The sequence below is a fragment of the Aplysia californica genome, unplaced genomic scaffold (genome assembly GCF_000002075.1).
Source record: "Aplysia californica isolate F4 #8 unplaced genomic scaffold, AplCal3.0 scaffold00018, whole genome shotgun sequence".
In the NCBI taxonomy this organism is placed as follows: Eukaryota; Metazoa; Mollusca; class Gastropoda; order Aplysiida; family Aplysiidae; genus Aplysia; species Aplysia californica.
In genome coordinates, this window is record NW_004797288.1 from 1,889,277 (window position 1) to 1,895,501 (window position 6,225).

Below are 6,225 nucleotides of genomic sequence, written 5' to 3' on the forward strand. Positions count from 1 at the left end.
CATTGCTGCTGATAGAAATGCAATGATTGTAGAGGGCCTTATGTTGTTGACAAGTGACCTCACCGCGGTTATTTAGATTCTTGTTTTTGGTGCTGAAAATGGGATAGCGGTTCAATAACACAGCTCTGTTTCTTGCTGTTGCTGCTGCTGCTGCTTCTGCTACTGTTGTTGTTGTTGTTGTTTTCGCTGTTGTTGTTGTTGTTGCTGTTGTTGCTTCTTTTTCACTGTCGTCTATCTTCTTTTTTTCTCTTTCGGGTCATCATATTTGCTATGACTTTGCTTATATTTTATGCTCAATGCTTTCTTCATTTTCTTTTGTCACGGTAATGGAAATTCCTGTTACTGTAGCAGCATACCTTGCGCACATGATTCTTATCCTTTTGGCAGGAATTATGTCAGTTGTGTCTTATTCTGGTACCTCCGTCCTAAAGTGATTGAACGCACGGTCATAATTTTGAGAATAAGTGTAGAATCGCATCATAATAATAATAGTGTCCGAATAATAGAGGAAATTGACCAGAGCATTGAAAACTGTTAAGTTAAGAGTGTTAGTTCAAGGGTGTCAAGTTTGTGAAATTTATGAAATGTTGGTTTTGGAAAGAGCATGGTGTCGTTTTGTTGGTCGTCGTCATCATCATCGGTAGGAATTACGTGGAAAGTAAAAATACAACTGGATGAGTAGAAAAGGTTCAGAAACTATAAAATGATTTAACGAAAAGAAAACAAATATAGTTTTAAAAAATACATTTCAACACTGCATCCATATATTTACAAGTTACAACCCATAACATAATACACAATATCACTTATCCGTACAGACCGTTTCACGAATGCTTTCTTTTTCTGGACCTATAAATCCAACACCTTTTTGTTGAGGGTTATAAGGTTTTTGTCAAGGATACGTCCCACTGACCACACATCTGAAAGCAATACATTTCGAGCTGCCTGGGGGTACCTTTTGATTCTTTTTGCATAGAAATCTGTATCAAATCTTCATCATTCTGCAGTTCTCAAATATTTTTTTTCTCCGAAATAAAGTGGTAGGAAAAAAATCGTTTCCCCAAAACGTGTACGTGTTTGTTCACTACACACTTTTGGCGGAGAACTATATATAAGAGCTGTGAACTTTTGAGGAAAAAAACAAAAACAAACAAAAAACAACAACAAAAAAACCACAAAAAAAACTATCAAAGCTGGGCACTTTCATCGGGGCCGTGCACTTTTTGACGATATCGATACAATTATGTTGTCGATTCCGTCCAAGACTTAGTGTTGTCCTCTTGACAAAATTACTTCGTACCATTTCCCTAAAATTCAGAGTCACGAAAATTACTTTGCAGTTGAACCAATTGTCAAATTGAGTGAGGTGTGTTCGTGTATCATTCCCCTCTTAATCACCATGACTGACTCAAGGCCAGAGTTTTACTGCTCAAATGAGCAGTGAAGCTATTTTTCAAGAAAACTTCTAATTCAGGGTCGACAGAAGGGCCAGCTTTCACTTTAACTGGCTTTGCTGCACGAAGACCTGCAAGGCGTGGGCGAAGACGAACATTTAGAGAAACCATCATTTTGTCACATCAGCACATCCTGTTGATATATTCTACTCCCTGTCCCAGTAAAACACAGAGGGGACTTTAATCGTTAGATGGTATTGATTTTGGTAATGGGCAATTTAATTGTATCAATATCGCCAAAAAGTGAGCGATTCTAATAGTGCTCAGCTTTTATGGGATGTTTTTTTTTCGAAAGTGCGCGGCTCTGACGTTCTCCATTGCTGAAGTTAAAAAAAAATTAGATCTACCCAGAAATATGCGGCTTCAAAAGAATGTATGTTCAAGTGATTTGCGGTTAATCGGTAAGTTATCGAACAAGTATTAATGGATTTACTAATATTAATTGCTACATAAAACGACCCTCTTCGTACGTTGACAGAGTACTTAGATGAAAGTTCCTTTTATCAATTCCTTAATGACGTACCGAGCATAATATGCGATCAGCAGCAGACTAAAATTGTGTTGTAGCACTTTTCCAGTCACCATGCACAAATCGCAAACAGGCATTGATTTATTTTATTGTGGGCCGAGCGCGAAAAAAAACAGGCTTTCTGGATAAGAAAACACACAGGAAAATTCTCAATAAATAACGAAGTTGTCATTCTTTTTTTAACACAGTACTCCCAAACATAAGTTTGTTTAAGCTTTGTCGAATGACCAGAAAGCTTGTCTTATGTACAGTCGTATTCCTTCTGACGAAAGGTTCACACGATTTCACGATACAGTTATCTTTGCTGGATGCTAGATTCTAGTTTACTTTGAAAACCCCTGCCCCTAACCCCAACCCCTGCCCCTAACCCCAACCCCAAATATGTGTTTGTAGTTTATTAGACTCAAGCGGCTTCCATTCCCGGACTATCCCTCCCCCTTCATTTCCCCCTCGCCTCTCCGTATATCCCCCTTACTTTCCCCCCACATATCCTCCCTCCCCCCTCATACATATATCTCCCACTCCCCCCCTCCAAACACACACACACACACACACACACACACACACACACACACACACACACATACACACACACACATACACTCACACACGCACACTCAAGTATTGTTTATCGTGCTTCAGTCTGCTAGAAGCAAGTCGTTATCATTCAAATACATAACATCAGAATATCCTCTCTACCGATTACAGTGTAGCTGCCTGTGTCTTGGTGGAATGGGGTGTTTGGAGAAAAGTGCAGTTCCTGACAAGGAATCGAAGTCATAATACTATGTTGTTTTGCATGTATGACTTGTTTTGGGTTTTTTTCCACGTTTGACTCCTGACCGCTAGGACAGCAAGTATAAATATGTAAAGGATTTTAACTCTTTGAAGTTACAAAGTACTCAAGAATGTCTTCTGGAAATAATATAGTCCTGCTCGGGTCTGGGTTATTTCCTGTGTTTGTCTGATTTCGGCCTTTTCTTTCCTTTTCTTTTCTTTTTTCCCCATTTTAAAACAATATTATATGCTGAAAACGTTAGCATTATAGGAAAAAAAGTGACCATTTGCGTCAGACGGTCCATTAATCTTTATCTTTGGCTCTTAAATTTTCTCGTTGCTTTTTGATGATTTAGACTTTTTGTTTGCTTTGTCTGATAATTATTTTTATTCTGTGCTCTGTGTGTTTACTTATGACGGTGCTCGTATTTACCCGTCTCTGTGTTTCGAAAATATGAAAAGAGGAGGGTGGGAGAGAAAGAAAGAAAGAGAGAGAGAGAGAGAGAGAGAGAGAGAGAGAGAGAGAGAGAGAGAGAGAGAGAGAGAGAGAGGGAGAGGGGGAGGGTGGGGTGGGGGTGGCGGTGGGGTGAGAGAGAGAATGGAGTGCAATTAAGTGCTTGATAAACGATAACTGGTTCTAACCCTATCATTGTTATCTCCTCTTTCGGAATCACACAGGAAAACAAAACCTCTGCGTTGCGGTGAGACAAATTTCAATTACGCAACAAACTAATAATATATGGATCTTAATAACATGTCTTGAAACTGGTAACTTGATTTGGGATACTTGAAGTACAGGCTTCTTTCTTTCTTTCATTCTTTCTTTCTTTCATTCTTTCTTTCTTTCTTTTTTTCTTTCTTTCTTTCTTTCTTTCTTTCTTTCTTTCTTTCTTCATTCATTCATTCATTCATTCATTCATTCATTTATTCATTCATTCATTCATTCATTCATTTATTAATTAATTAATTTATTTATTTATTTATTTATTTATTTATTGGTAGGAAAACACACATATACACTGTAGACACATCCAGTGCATACATATATCACACGTATATGATCCTAGACGTATGATGTCATACACCTTTCAGACATATTAATGCATTGAGTAATATTCTAAATTTTTGGAGGTTTGCAATGTAGATGCTTTGAATGTTTATATGCATAGGGTATTTTCTATTACTTTATGACACTGTGTCTAAACCCTGTTTAAATCAACCGCAGTTGTTTACTTTTAGTCAACGTTCGCTCAAAAAATTAAATAATCAACTGTTTGATTTTTGTAAAAACTGGTGTTTTCATGGGTCTGAAAAAGACACAACCCTTACCCCCTTTAACGGATTTGCACTCCCGATCTTCCATGGTCATGTCTTATTGAAGGTACAAGGTCTCTTAAAAACAAGAGGACTCACTTAAAGGATAATAATTCGGTAATCAGTGTATATATCAGACGCTTTACTTCTTCCTCATAACTCATCTCGGCAAGGGAAAAGTTGTGGTGTTTACTACGGGTAAGCTTGTTTAAGGCAACCTGACTGGCATAAGACCTTTTTGTGTGTTACGACTATCTTCTTGTGGAGTCTTAATCCTCTTTGCATTCGCGAACTATGATGTGCATAATAAAGCCCCATTTAAGTCCCTCTATTGTGCTGAGAGATAGGGAGAGTGTGAGGTAGGGATAGATAGATAGAGAGAGATAGAGGGAGATTGAGAGAAAGATTGAGAGATTGAGAGAAAGATTGAGAGAGAGAGAGAGAGAGAGAGAGAGAGAGAGAGAGAGAGAGAGAGAGAGGGAGAGAGAGAGAGGGAGAGAGAGGGGGGGGAGGAAGGGAGGGTTAAGAATAAGAGAAGTGGTAAGAAGGAGAGTAACTGAAGCAAGAGATTATTATAATATGTGTATCAACAATACCTGCAATAAAATCAATTTAGAGTCTACTCTAAAATTTTACTCTAAACTTTTTACTAACTTGATGACGTTGACAAGCTCATATTCACGTCTAGCGACAAATAAATACATAAATTTTAAAATGAGTAGATAAATAAATTACATTTTTATTGATCACAGAAGGTCAATTTGTCTTACAATGTCAAACATACATACATAATTACTTAATTATAAATACATACATACCTAACTACATACACATAATATACATACATAAATGCACAATATTACACCAATACAGAACAATTTCACAACTATGCTATTGCTGGTCGACACTGTGCAGCGCCCTGTTCTATTCTAAAAAAATAAATAGATATACTTATCTCGTGTAACTGACCCCCACACCCTTTTTCCACCCCCCCCCCCCCAAAAAAAAAACCCCTGGTAAAAACAGTTAGACTAGAGTATACACTTTTTTTCTCTCGCGAATGCGTGTTTTGGATTACCAAAAAATCTGAACAAAAGAAAAAAAAAATTGGAAGATTTGCCTAGCGTTTACTCTTTTAAGCCAACAAAGCATTTTTCTAAATATAGATCAGGCTGAACATGCTCCAGGACTTAATACAGAGTAGGCTAAGACTTCTCCTTTTAAGATTTTACGGACGCGTGACGTGAGGAGCTTTATCCAGACAAGGGAGCGAACAGGTGAAATATTGTCCCGTCACAGCTCTCTTCGAGTTTTTGGGGTCTGCTTTTTATGGTCAACGTTTACGAGGGCGGTAAAAGAGAAACAAAATGACCAGTTGTTACTAATTTCTTTTTAATATTGCATGGGTTGTGAGTTGTGCAGATCATCTTCGTTGTTGTTTTGAAAATCTATATTATCTTCATCATCTTATTATTACCAATAATAATATCATCATCACCATTGCATTATTGTCATTGCATGTGTATTAAAATACTATAGTGACTGATCCTACTACTCGTATCATTACGGCGTTCGAAACTGCAAAGGGTCATATGAGCGCGCCTGACACATTAAACATTTTAAGTTGGTAGAAAATTGTAATTTGCCTCGGTGGCGGTGAAGCCTACTCTTATCGATTGTGGACCACCAAGGGATCCTTTTAACACGCGCAACTTGCACACGCGACCTCCGAGATGTTTCGCCCGTATCCGAAAAGGCTAGGTGTTAGATCTTACCTACCATAAGATCAGTGGTGTGGCTGACAGACAGCAGTAAGGAGGCTGCAGAAAAAAGTTAGGAGCCCAGAGGAGGCGGCAAAGGGGTTCGGGGGTGGGGGCAGAAAGTGGAGACGAAAGCAGACAACAGAACATTGTAAGACAGCAGAAAAGGAGATGCTCGGAGAAAAGTTTAGAGAAGAAAATTAAAAATCCGCTGTCCGGATTCGAACTTGGGTCCTATTGAATGAGAGGCGAACAACCGTAAACTCTCGACCACGCGAAACCCTTTTCAAAGACTTGTTTTCAGTTTCGTTTCTGTTTCTTAAAAACGTCTCATATCGTTTGCCCTGGAAAGAAGAAGTATAGAGTATGGGTGTGAGGGCAGGGGGTGGGG